Genomic DNA, 14977 nt, shown 5'->3' on the forward strand with positions numbered 1-14977 from the left:
TATTCATAAAGATCCTAAAGAAAAATAAAGTGGATTGTAGAATCTCTTTTAGGATCCAGAATCAAAAAAAGTTTTGCTAGCTTCTTGATTGTTTTTAAGTTCTTCTTCTGAAAAGATTTTAAAAAAAAATATTCCAAAATGTGTATACAGTTACAGTATCTAAACTTACTTGTGCTCTTGACCACTGATCATCTTCAAAAGCTATCCCAAACTCCATATCTCTGAACTGATGCAACTGCACTAAAACACAGAGCTGGACCACTGAGATGTTTGTAGGCTTGGCCTCACCTACGAAATCCACAAAACTATTGATGTTAAAGCTAGAATGCTATTAGACTAAAATTATGGGGCAAAACTGGTAATAAAGTTAATGACAAAGCTATGATCGAGTTTCATTTTCAGACTCTTATGGTCACTGGTAATTATGATAATTCTTGATTGTGTCCTCTGCTGAATCAGCTGTCAAGTATAACACGTTATAAAAGCACAGATCACTGTTTACTTACTGAGCCTTGCGGAAGATGAGAAGACCGGTAAGTAACTAATTTTTACTTCCTTCTTTTAAGAAAGAAGAAACACCCCCCAAAAAAGAGAAAAGAAACAAAAAACAAAATCCCAGAGAAATTGAGATGTTCTTAAATGTATTGACCACCGTCTCACTAATTTAACTCTCCTTAAGCCCCTCTTTTATTTGTATGCCATTTGTCAATGTTAGTCTTTTTATTATCAAATGGCATCTAAGCCTTTTGTACAGTATTTTTAAGCTCTCAGAGAACTCTGCCAAGCTGTTTCATGCACCTTTTCCTTAAGCAAAGATAAAGAGCTCTTATAACAGACCTGTTAGTCCTGCTGATTAGTCTACAGTTGATGCTTTTGATACTCTTTCTCCTGCCCAAACAGTTGTAAAACAGATATTCCTCCTGCATTCTAACATACTTTCCATCTGCATGGCCACTGACCCAAACTAAAGTAAAGCTCTTATATCATTCTTTGAACATTTTAGAAGTACCGAAGGAGCAAGATGAAAGGTGAGTGAGTACCTCTACGTGAAGGCTGCTGTGCTCTAAGCTGAGACATATGACTATCTTAATGAGAAAAATATCCTGGACAAGCTGGTGAAATTTGAACTCTGAAAAATGAGGATAAGAATCCGTGGAATACAGTGAGGAAGTAATTTTCTTTTACCTTTCTTAGGTTTTAATTAGGCTCACTACATCTTTAAAAGTATATTTACAGAATGGGAGTGATATGATAAACATAAAAAACAGCATAGCCCTACCTGTTGTGTAGTGCATGTCCATGCTTGTAAATAAAAGCTGCAACTTACATTCAATCCAATTACTTAGGTATCAATGTCATCATTTAATCAGAGTCAACGTGACAGTGTTTCTGCCCAAGACAGTTTGACTTGTTCAAATCAGATTGTCTGTGACAATCCACAAAACAGCAACAAATAAATCAGGAGATGGCTGTGAACTTACATAGTTCCACTGAAGTCAGAATCATGCTGAGCTGTACTAGTCAAAGTTCTAGTCTTACACTTTGATTTTGAAAAGGGAAAAACTAATATAAATAATGTGAAAACCAGTAGCAAGAAAAAGAAGACAGGATAGGAAGGACATTGGTTGCAACAAAAATATCTTTGTGGGCTTGCATTTCTGTGTGCATTTTATCACTGAACTAATTTTCATAAATAAACATAACTGACTAGTAGTTTATTCAGAAGAAGAATATCTTGGGAAAGGATTTCAGAGGACATAGAGCAGAACACAGAAAATTTTGTATGCAGGCAGAAGGGAAAAGAAAGCAGCAGTATTTAATAAACCATGTTATCTTAATATTGTCTTTTCTTTAACTCCATCTTTCAATACACATGTCAAACATAAGGGCTGCACTCTAACTCCCATACCCAGAATTATATGAAAAGGGGATTAATCTTAATAACCATAATAATTTTGTAAAACTTTAAACATGTCCTTAAAGTTCTCCGTGGCTTCTCAAGCTCGGTGGACGTAAGTATACCAGGAAGAACGACTAGGTAAATTTGCAATTCATGGCAGAAGTTTCAGAGGAAAAGTAGGAGTTACATGACAACTATTTTTTTTCCTAAACTTCTTAGCAAAAGCACAGCATTTGGTGGTTGATTCTTCTAAATCCTACTCTCTATGACAAATTTATTATTGGCTTCTGGAATCAGAAATCACACAGGGCTAGTCACATAATACATCTTCCCTGAAGAGGCATCCTTTAAGAAATCTCAAGAAATTAAAGTTCTTCTTCTCAATAGAATGTACTATCTTACTGGATTTGCATGTTTCAGTGTATTCAGCACATATGATGACAGCTGATTTTTGTGTTTTGAAAATAAATCTTAAAGAAAAAAAAATATTTCTGCAAAGATATTCAGAAGTCTGCCCTTAGAAGTTTCTTTTTATCCATGACTTCATCTGTGGAAGACTCTGATTTAGAATTAAATGTGAATACTTGCTGGTATGTACATTCACAATACTGATGTATAAAATAAGGGCATACAAGGACATACAAGATCCGTACTCAGTTTCTGGAGGTTGACTATTTTCACTTACATCAAAAGGACCAAAACACAGACTTAGAAAACTGCAAGTGTGCCTGAAAACAGGTCTTTTCATCAGACTTGAGAGGCCCGGAAAGAACAGAAGGTAGTCATTGCAGGACCATGTTTTTTTTTTTTTGGCTAAAGATACATTAAGTATTCAGAAAATCTACCAGGTGACAGTAGTAAATTGCACTAACCAAAATGAAAATTTGTGCTGATACACAGAGTAACATATACCTGTGTCTGTCATAAGATCTTCATTAATGTCACTTAAACAACTGCAACAACAGTCCAGAGCTACGAGTCATAAAAGGTGCTCCAAGTACTGTTGCTACTGCTTTCTGTGATACCGTTGATCTCAAGAGGCTTACAGCAAAATTGTCCATTAGTCAAGGGTTTAAATAGAAAGGAAAAAAAAATCCAGTCCTCTTGTTCAGTCATCTCTTGTTTTCATACAAAGCCATGTCACCTCTTCTGCTTCTACATCCTATGTTATTTCTTTTGATTCCATTTATTAAATAATTTCACTGATTGTTCTCTTTTGACTTCTTTGTTGCCTACACTCCTCATATATGTATACAGATATTTCAGTCATTTTTCTGTCCTCAATGAAATATCAATCTAACAGGATATTAATAAGGAGAACAAAATGGCTTTCCAACTCCATGTCCTCAATGCAGCTAATAACTTCATACATTATTGTCATACAAAAACTACCTAATTACTTCTTTCCCAGAATAAAAAATTATACCTTACTTTGTCATCCTTGACATCATGATCTACACTACCTCTCTCAGAACAATTTTTTCTATACTAGTACACCATTTTTGAGACAAAGACTGGAATGGCACATGGTATGCAAGATATGGACAAAACATAGAAGTGTGCAATGACATGCTGATATTGTTAAGTTTACTGCCTGAATCCTGAATAATACTCCTTGAATTATTCTGAAGATCACCTTAACACTGCATACTGTCTCCATCCTGAGGTACTCAATCTTTATACGTTCAAATGAGAGTATGGTGGTGTTATTTGTGTTGTTATAAAGACAACAACAAAACAATCAGATTTATCACAGACCTTTTCAGTCGTCTACTCATATTTTGTATAGTCACTAGCAGCAGACAGCATGTGCTTCTGTTATGTAAACCCACTTCCCTGATCACATAGAGCTGCTTTTGGCATACATGACTTGTAAGTGCTTTTCCACCTGTATGTTATTCCTTCCATTGGTACGACTTCTATCTTCGCTTTCAATTCTACATTAGCCCTTAGGTTTTGGTCATACTGATAATTTCTTCCTCTTTTGCTAGAACTAGATTCGTTTATGCTTCCTCTTTATACCATATAATGGTTTATAGTATACTTGGTTCTCTTCTCTAGTTTAGAGAGTTAGAAGTTTTTCATACTGTTGTTAGTCCTTTTCCAGTGGTCAGGGTATTATACTTCTAGTTCCCTATACGCATCAGATTCCAAGCACTTAATTCAATCTTCTGCTAGGTCTTATGGACCCTGCATTCAGTTAAATGAACTATATTCTTTCATTTGCTCTTTAAATTTCCATCCCTAATGTCTCAATCATAACTTACCAGAGGTACACAGTCAAGGTTAATGTTTCATTCACATCTTCTATGTCCAGAGACATTTACTGCCCTTTTTCCTTTCAACCCCACAGTGTTTCCTAAAAAAATTCACTGTTTTTTACTACAGCTTTTAAGAAGAAATGACAAAAAAAGTATAGATGATTTTACACTTAAAGTATCCTCTCTGCTACCCATCATTTTTTGGCCCTCTTGATACCTTGAGATTGACTGATGGACTTTTTGCTCAAATGAGAACTGGCACCAAATAGAGGGCTGACTGGGGAGCTGTGTGCTAAAGATGAGCAAAGGCAAACAGTATCTAACGCTTTCATTTGGTGGGTCTCCTTTCTCACCACATGACATGGTCCCAGACAGAAGCTGATAACTAGCAAGCAGAAGGAAAAAAAGTAAAAAAATATATCCATCAGAAAAAAAGGATTCATCTGTTTGTCTTCAGAGGCAAATCCTGTTTGCTGACAGATTTGTTCTTGTCTATGTTTTCTGTCTCCTCTGAAGTATGATTTATCAATTAAACTGAAAAGCTGAGAAATACAAGATGCTTCAATGATGCTGCATTTTATTTTCTACTAACATTCTTCTAAATTAAAAAATAAACAGATTTTTGCAAGATAGTGTCTGGTCTACATAATTCAGAATTCTCACAAAAATATTCTGCAATATACAAAATCACAGTAGGCCCCTGAATAAGCTCTTCCTAGAGTTTGAGGAACACATAGCTAAGTTCAGAATCATAAGCCACCCTACTGACTTTAGGAGTACAGAAAAAAGTTTTAAACCAGGAAAAAACAGTGTGTGTATGCCAGTAGATTAGTTTCCTTACTATTAGCTATTACATAATTTAGGCTATCTTCTATCATTGATTAGGTAATAGATTTCTGTCTCCTATAAGAGGCCACCTGACTTCAGGGCTTAACATTTCTGCAGGGTGGTTTTGACCAAAGGTTACCATTTCGTCTTCTCAGAAATTCAGACACTTGGAGCAAGTGCTCTTCGATTAGACAGATACACCCTGAGGGCTTGAGATCCTTTCTGGTACGATCTTTCATGTACCTTTCCTCATAAGCTTCAGAGTCTGCAGCCCTGTTCTACTGGGTGAAGAGAGAAATACAATTCTCTTTGGTTCCTCTGGTTCTATATCATTGTACTTAAATAATATTTCATGTCAATATATTAAAGAAAAAAGGAGAGGAGAGGAGAGGAGAGGAGAGGAGAGGAGAGGAGAGGAGAGGAGAGGAGAGGAGAGGAGAGGAGAGGAGAGGAGAGGAGAGGAGAGGAGAGGAGAGGAGAGGAGAGGAGAGGAGAGGAGAGGAGAGGAGAGGAGAGGAGAGGAGAGGAGAGGAGAGGAGGGAAGGGAAGGAAATATAATTTTTCATCATTTGAAATTTAACCAACTCCATGAAACTTATACTACAAATCTTAACTTTTGACTGATGAAAATAAAGTCCAGGACAACATTTATCAATAATAGTAAAAATTTCAGAATGGTGAGGAAAAAATCAGATTTAGAGACAAATGCATAAATGTTACACTTGTTCTTAATTGTACGTTAGTAAAGTATTAATGGTATTTGGAATTTTTGGCATCTAAATATTCAAAATGAATGCACATACACAAGACAGCATGTATAAAATTAATGTATATGAATCATGTACATGTATAACAATAATGCACATTGAGCTTACGGTGTTCACTGTTTTGTTTTATAATTAAAGGCTCTGAAGAATAGCTTTATCATAAATGCTATGTGACTTTGGAAGCCATAGTTAACTTAATGTTTTCAGATGCTAACAAAGACAAAAAATCAACTTTTTTTTTTTTTCCCCAAGAAACACTAAGTACTATGATAAGATATTTTACATGACATGGAATTTTACAGACTACTGCTTGCACAGTCCGCCAGTTGGGAAAAGCTTGGGGATGTTTTGAGTCTCTGAGTTTGCTGTTGCTATTTGGTAAGGAAATACACTTTTTTTATTTTATTTTATTTTTGAGATTTGATTTATAATCAAAATAACTTTTCATTTCACAGCACAGGATTGCCCTTTTATTTAAATGAATTTTAGAGAATCGTCATTAAAGGACCATACATAAGCTAGCTTGACTCTTTTGTGCAGAATTGTTTTCTGCAGAATTGACACATTCAGTCGAGTAAATAAAAGGTGAAATAAGGTGCATTCACAAGAATAGAACCACCTAGTTGTTTTCACATGGCTTATAGTAAATTTGTTACAAAATATAATCTCAAAATTAACTAAGTAAATAAGAGTTAAAATATTACCCCTGGAAACATGAAAAGCATAAATTCATAAGCTATATAGACTTCCTTTTACACTTAATTCATGTATATCACAGCAAAACTAGTCAACACATTTGTCATTTTCTAATACACTTACATCTGTATGCAGTTAACTCACCAAAATTTCTAGGCCATGGATATGGTATGATAAGTCTAAATAGAGAGATGTTTCAATCAGGACAGACAATGAAGAGCAGAAAATTATGTGCCGATTTTACCTTTGGATTACTTTATGTGAACACAAATAGTATTTTTTGTTTAATATAATGTTTTGGAATCCAACAAATTACTTTGGTGAAACAGTTTTATGTTTTGCTGAAAGATCTAACTTTTTTGATCTTTGTCAAAACAAACCTTTTTTATTGCTCCTGTGTTTATCTAACACTGGGAAACCATTAACCAATGACAACATTCTATTGCATTGACATTATCTCTTAAACAGATATTAAAGTACAAAAAATATTGTTTTAGATAGATTTTCTGTCATGGACCGAGGGTTCTGTTTATGTAGTTTGTTACTTATAAACCTTACCAATCACTTTTCCTTATGGCACAATTTCACTATGTGCTGGCTATACCTTTCATTTAGTTATATCTTAGTGATGGGATGGGATATTCATTATAAAAGAATGCTTTGATCAAATGCTCTGATCACTGACAAGTTGAAAAAAGTCTTCAGAGGCAAGTGATAAAGGGAAAGCAAAAAAAAAATTCAAAATGAGGGGTGATGGGGTAAAGGGAGGAAAAAAAGGAAGAAGTTTCAGCCTATTCACTGTTACAGTCATAATATATGGTTTTGACTAGAGAAAAGATATAAAAGTAGTCACTCAATTTTAATCAGGTTATTCAAAGAAAACAGATGCAGCTATAAATTGCCATTTAGCCTGAAAAAGGCATACTGAATTTCCTATGAAATTCATTGCTGGAGGGTCAGATATGAAGAAGCCTTTCCACATTTTTATGACACTTGGATAAAGAATCAAGATACGGTCATGTCCTGAATCAGTTAAAATACTTAAAAAGCGTAATGCTTTCTGCACTGCTCTCCACAGAAAATCTGAGCAAGAAGGCTTTGGTAGGAGTGGAGGGGAGAAAGCTTAACAGCACCTGTATACTCAGCTTCACCACAGCTCCTGATAGTCTTTTGGAAGTCTGAGCAATTTAACTGGTATCACAATGAATCCAGACACTTGCAAAACACATCTCTAAAACTGGTATGCTAATAGTTGCACAGTTCACATTTCTGCTTTCTGCCTTTCTAGTTGGATGTAATACATGTAGGAGCACATACTGACTTTGAATCTCATATTGACTGAGATTGTCTCATAGACATAATTATTAGCTGGGAAGGACGTTACTGTACAGATTTACGCTTGGTTGTTTATGTCCTTTTCATTGTGAAGGTGGCTCTAACGAGCTCTCAGAAAGTTGTCTCTTGTGCCTCTCTCCCTCATTGCTGTCTCTCCCTCTCGTTTAGCATGTTACAAAGAAATTATGTATCTGATTAAAGCAACTAAATTCATGATTGTTCATATCTCCGAAAGTGGTAGTATGTAATTTATATAGATCATTAGTAACCACCGAAATTGTTAAGAAAGGACATCATTAATTCTCTAATACCATGTCATACAGTGAAGGTGCTGTAAAATGTAAATAATCATAAGATCTTTGCAAATTGAATCCTGTTCATACGTTTTAGAATCTGCTGTACATGTTCAGGGGTCCTGACATAAACTCATTTTCTGGGGTCTGACATTTAAATTTATTCATTTTCATGATATTAAAAATAGCATAATATCCACAAAAGAACAAGGACAGGAGATAAAAGTACAGTGAGATGCTTTAATTAATGTTACACTAACCTTGGGAAAAGTAAGAAATGTCAGTTTTCTCTGCATGCCACAAAGATGAGACTGAGTTTAGTCCAAAGATCCAGAGACAAGCAATTATGATTTGTTTCTTAGGAACCTGTAAATTTAAAAAAAAAAAATAAAAAAAAGGACTTCTTCCATCCTTGCCTTGCCTTGCCTTTCCTTTTTCCTCTTTCCTCTAACAAAGACTAGACCAAAGAATGTGTCAGCAATTGCTTTCAGATAGTTGAAATGGCCTCACATTTAACCAGCTTACTTTTCTGCTTTTATACATAATTTTAGTATGGCAATCTTATTTTCATTAATTGCATGCAAAGTCCTTTTGACTGGACTGTGCTATTCAGTCTGTGAAAAAATTTACCTAATTTTATCATCACAATTGGAACCTCATGTTCTGTATAAATCTCAAGATGATGTACATCAGATCTTGACTATTGTCTGCTCAAAATGATTTTCATAACAGATTTTTGTCATATACTTTCTACTGATGCTGTAGCATTTCTCTTTATCTGTATTTTGCATTGCAGTGTTATCAGGCCACTATTGTTTTACACAGTGTAAAACAGAGGGATGCTAGTAAATAGCAGGGGCAAAGGTAACAGTAGGACAGGAATGCCTTGGTGGCTTCAGTAGTCAAAAATTGCTCAGTAACAGGTAGTAAGTAATATGTCCATTGCTATACAGTGGCTCATGCTTTAACTCTCCGCTGTTCAGGTATATTCAGTTCTGTGCTGCTAAAGTACTAAATAATTGTTATGCAAGTGACATTTTGAACTCATGTATCATGGCACTTTCTGAAATCTGTTATTCTTATCCATTCATATCCCTAGTGTCTACTGCTGCATATGGGATCTAACAACTACAGCTGGTGCACCACCATCTGAAACTGAGGAACTATTCACAGCTCAGTAATTATTATTTCTTTGGAAGTTTTAACAGATTCTTTTCTCAACCTCTTTATATATCATTTGTAAGACATTGACTAGAATAGTAAAATCTAAGTTTCCTTCTAGTCTGCAATGAAACTGGTGCTACCCACTAGCAACATGATATAACAACTATGATGTCCCAATATGCTACACATAATTTGTGTTAATCTTCAAGTGTTTGTACCATTACAAACTGCTTACACTGTGTAGTCATAACCAGCTATTAATCTTTAAATACTGCTGTCAGCAAGGAAATTGTCGTAATCTCAACTGGAACCCTTCAGATAGGGTGATCAAAAAAAATCAGTAGACTACCCCATCATTAAAGAAGAGAATCTTATTTCTGGGAAAAGGGAAAGAATATGAAAGCTGAAATGAAATTTGACTGTCACCATGCTCTGGCAAGTGTTTGAGTAAAGTTGTCTAGGTGAGGCAAGCAGACTATAACCGTGACTATCAACTTCTTCTACACAGAAGCAGATCCAAAATTTGCTGGCTTAAACAGGTGCTAAATTTCCTTTACTATCTAGACTTTCTTAGAAATGGTGCTTTTGAGATGAGGTTAGGTATTGTATAGAGGAGAGGGCCTGTTACACTGCTTTAGACAAGGAACTTGGAAAATTCTAACACGGGAAATACTCTTCATAGGCTGTGTAAAAGTCTAAATAAAAATAGAGAGGTGCAGCAGATCTTAATGAAGCAAGAAGACTGGTTGATACTCTGGCTTTCAAAAGAGGTGCCGAACTAGTATGAACACAAAAGAGAAAAAGTAGATAAATGAATATGTATATACACAAGCAAACAAAAACACAGAAAACACTTTTCATGGAGAACAATCTTTTCTCATCAGGTATAAGTTACTTCAATGACTTACACAAGGCAGTTAGAGCCACACTAAGGAAGCAAGGAAGCTGTTTTCAGCATCTGTTTCTTTAGTCCTGTCTATTTTTGCAATAAAATACAAACAGCTACTTTCCGTTCCTGTCTTCTCTGCTGACTAAGTGTGGAAAGACTAAGAAGAACTCTATCCTGTACTAGTTTATCCGTCACCCCAAAAATGGTTAATTTATATTACAGTTGCAGTCCCTTTCCCAGATAATAAAATCTGAGTTTCATATCCTAATTCAAAATTATTTTGTTGGCAAACTAATCAACATGATTAAAAAAAAAGTGAAGATATAATGACTACAATATATTGCCTTCATTCATTTCCTCTCCTGAAGCTGAATTCAGCCCTTCCTTAATAACTACCATGTGGGACCTGGTTTGAGTGCCTTTTTCACAAGCATGATTCCCACATTATCCAACAGAAATAATAGATCAATGGTCTACCAACAGTAATAAATGGTTTTGTTTTGTTTTGTTTTGTTTTGTTTTCTGACAAGTTACATGATTCCACAATAATTTGTTTGTCACCTTGTGGAGGTATTCTGATTTCTGCAATTTCTGACTTAAAAAAATACAAATACTTTTCTAAATAATAACAGCAAATAAGCTACGGAAGTTTTCCATGCAGCCTGTATATGCTTGCTTCTGCTATCTAGTTCACACAAACAAATTTACAAGGCCACTATTTTAGGCAGGCCACCAGTAGAAAGGAAAAAAAAAAATCAGTTGGTGTTTCATTTTAAGGTCTTGGGACAATAATTCTGTTTACTCCTGTTTATTACACACTAATACCCAGAACGTAAAACTAAAAATATGCATAAACGAAGGCAAAACTTGAATATAATTGCAGGAGATGTAGGCACATTATCCTGGATTCATCCAAATCCATGGGGACATAGCTCCAAGCCAATGCAGACAGAATATCAGACCTTAAGAAATTCTATTCACAATACTTATTTTAAGTAAGTGTGTTAAAGATAATCTCAAGAATCTAAGTTAGGAATAAAAGCTCCTTTGAAAATCACTGGAGAAGTGTATTACAGTACCATTAGTTCAGAATGCTTTAGTTAATTGCCTCTGGTATATAATGTGAATTACTTTTGTTTTAGTAACTTTTTTTTTTTTTACCTGAGGAAATTATTAAAATTGCCCCTCAGAACAAAACCTAAAATGATAGATATTATGTACTATTGATTTCCAGGGCATAAAATACGCAAAAATATATTATATATGTATGTTATATATTTCTATTTAATATATATACAAGTACACATATAATATATATACATTAGTAACGTGCACATACACACACATACACACATATATATAATATTTGATAAAATATTTTGAAAACTAGAAAAAGAATCTCCCAAAGTGAAATGTATAAATACAGGCATTGAGAGTTCTCATAGTATGGTCTTTTCTTCACAGTCGGTGTAATTGGAACAGAAGTGACCTTGAAGCCCAGATATTATAGGACAGCTTAATTCAGAGGACTTCCTCTTTTAATATCTTTTTAAAGTTTTTAGTACTATTGTGGTGACATTTTGCCACTGATTTCATTAGTGTGATGCTATATAAACACAGTTAAAAATACCCAACAGAAGAAGTGGTCATTATCCTTCTCCTTTAGAGCCTGTAAACTAATTTGTTCTGTTGTATACCTGTTGCTTTTCAGGCATTACATCAAAATTTTTTCTCACATCATACTTTCTCTAAACACCTCGGCATTACCTAGTTTGTCTGAAGGAGACTTTCAAAGCTAGTATACTGAGAACTCTAGTCCTGTATGCATATTTACTAAATATAATTACTATGAATTATTATGAATAGCCCCATTGACTGATCATGGAAATCTGAAGAACTGGGAGAATGGAGTGAAAGTTTATAAGTAGCTTCAGCTCTGCAGTGCAGCACTTATCCCAGTGATGCATCGTCCTTGTAAAGGACTCTAAGGAGAAGACTGTGTTAACTTACAACATAAAACATAATCTTAATTTTGGTATATGTGTTCTAAGATCTTCAATGTACTAGGATACATATACCTGAAAGTAAAATGCTTACGCAACTAATTTTCTTCTGATTTCATAGCTTGGCTAGTGCTCAGCAGTAATATAATATAACACAAATATTCAAAGTAATTTTACACTGCGTTCTATCATGCACAGTAAATTAAAATATTCCATTAACTAAACAAATTTGTGGTGCCATAAATCAAAGCATACTAAGTAAATTACAGTTAGTGAAAACAGAATTGTAATTCCATCACAGTGATTAAGCAGAGACTGGAAATAGTAAGGTTTATCATATTTAACAGGCAGAGTACGATTATGAAACATACAGTTTTGGGTTTCAGGGTTTTTTTTAACTTTATTTTCTTTTTCTGAATTACATGTATTTTTTTATAATTTTCATTCTACTTCAAGGCATTATCAAAATTGAGAAACACCTTTTTAAGTATGTATTTTTGCAGATTTATCACAGAGCAGGTTATTGTATAATGTTGAAAACAGATAACAGTGTAATAGAATCATATATATGTCATGGAAATGAAAGAAGACTGTTATTAACAAGTGATGTTTACATCGAGTAAGTTCCCCCCGTACTCCAATCACAACCTACTTTGTGTTCTATAAAACGAACATACCACAATAGGCAGATGAGAGAACACACTGTATAATAAGTGTATGGAACAAAACAATATCCCATGTGGTACTTTTTGTGGTTTTTTCGATTCATGGAGATGACAGCCTGTTGATCTTGACTGAGCAGTACACTGATATGACTTGCAGAACTATTTTAGGTCATTGTACAGATGTCTCTGTCAAGGGTGCATTAATAACGGAGAGCTCATCCAAATGAACCGGCCAACTTGAACATTGTATTTGGACTACCCAACAGTACTCTTGTTCATCAAAACATTTTTTATGTAATTTAAATAAGGATATTTAGGTGTCCTAGTGGGCTAAACATGGAGTTCTTGCTGTAATTTTTTGTTATTTTCTGCTGTACAAAAGTTTTCTCTCATAGAGGACTGAGGAATACTGGAGGATTGAGGTATACTTATTGCAGTGCAAAAATCTGAATTATGACATCCAATGCTTTTGTTCTCAAACTTGGTAGAACGGAACAGACAGGAAATCTTCTTGCTTGGCAGGTTGGCTTCAGTTAGTCTCAGGAGTCGTGTATTAAAATTTTGGTTTGAAGGGTTCAGAAAACATTACTTGTAAGTTTTCCGAGTTGTCTAATTGAAGTCTACTTCAGGTAAGCATTTTGTCATAATAGTAATTTTTAGATACTTTTAAGTTGCTACAAGCTTTTATGACATTAGCCATAACCATCTCCTTAAAATAGTTAGAAGTGTGTTTCAAGATCTTCCTGAAAGGTTTTAGGGTTTAATCTCCTCATTATTTTCTGTGTTTCCTTCATATTCTGTTTGTCTCATATGTGTACCCTGCTAGCGCAGCTGGAGAATGTCCAATATTTCTTTGTTTAAAAGCTGCTTTCGCTTGCTTAGAATTGTGTCACACTTTAATCATTAAAATTCAACTATCCATTGTCAGGTACTAGCCTTATAGAAAACTAGTCGATAAAATCTTGCCATATTTTAGAGCAGGATTAAGGGAAGAAACCTTGCTTTCTCTACATTATTGCTAACATTTAGTTAATACATTTAAATATCATCAGGATTAAGACTTGAAATTTGGCATATGGAGAGGAAGTTGCCTTTTGGTAGCTCCCCTCTGTGAAAAATCTGTTGACATTTGTAAATTATAAGACTGAATATTCCGTTTGCAAATACCCATTAGAAATTTGTCATGGTTGCACAGCTGAATTCTTAAAAGGAAAAAAATCTACCATGAACACACCTTACTAACTTCCAGATCCAATGTGTGAACACCATTTCTGCTAGGTGACTAAGCAATCTTCTCTGTAAGGCAGAAATAAAGTGAACTTCTCCTCTCACAAGGTCTAATTTTGCCAGCCAGGAGCAACTGACACATCAGGTCCAGGAATGCAGACATGCAAATTGCTCTCCTAAGAAATACCGAAAGGCTTTTGCCTGGTTTATAGCCATGTGAGAAAAAAGAGAAAGCCACATGGGTGGAATACAAAAGGGTGATGAGCTGGCCTTGACACAGTAGTGCCAAAAGTAGCTGGTACACTATGAGTGAGGGAATAAGAGGACATATTTTATGAAGAAAAGATGGTGAATATGGAAATGAGAGTCTAGCTAACTACACAAATTCACAAATTGCTAAAGCTGGAAGGAACCTCTAGAGATCATCCAGGGATTATATAATGTATATATAATTTTTATAATAGTATATAATTTTCATATAATCTTTATAATCTTCATGTCCCTTTGCTGGACTTGCTCCAGGATGTCTACCTCTCTCTTGTACTGGGGAAGCCAGACATGGACACAGCACTCAGATATGTTTTACCAGTGCTGAGCAGAGGGCAAGGATCACCTCCCTTGACCTGCTGGCAACACTCTGCCTAATGCAGCCCAGGAAGCTGTTGGCTCTTTTTGCTATGAGGATGCTTTTCTGTGTAATAGTCAACTCAGTGGACATCAGAATCCCTCCCCGTAACTTTCTGATAATCTGCCTTCCAGACACTTCCTCCCCAGTCTGTACTGGTGTAGGAATTTTTCCTCCCCGTGTGCAGGAAAAAGACAAGAACTCACAAATGTTAGCTTTTCTTTACCTTCAGGAAACAGCTGCAAAACTGTTACAAAAACTGTTGCAGCAAAGCTGCAAAAATATGCAGACAATCATCTGCATATGAACAACTGACAAAGAAGG

This window comes from Larus michahellis, chromosome Z (assembly GCF_964199755.1).
Source record: "Larus michahellis chromosome Z, bLarMic1.1, whole genome shotgun sequence".
In the NCBI taxonomy this organism is placed as follows: Eukaryota; Metazoa; Chordata; class Aves; order Charadriiformes; family Laridae; genus Larus; species Larus michahellis.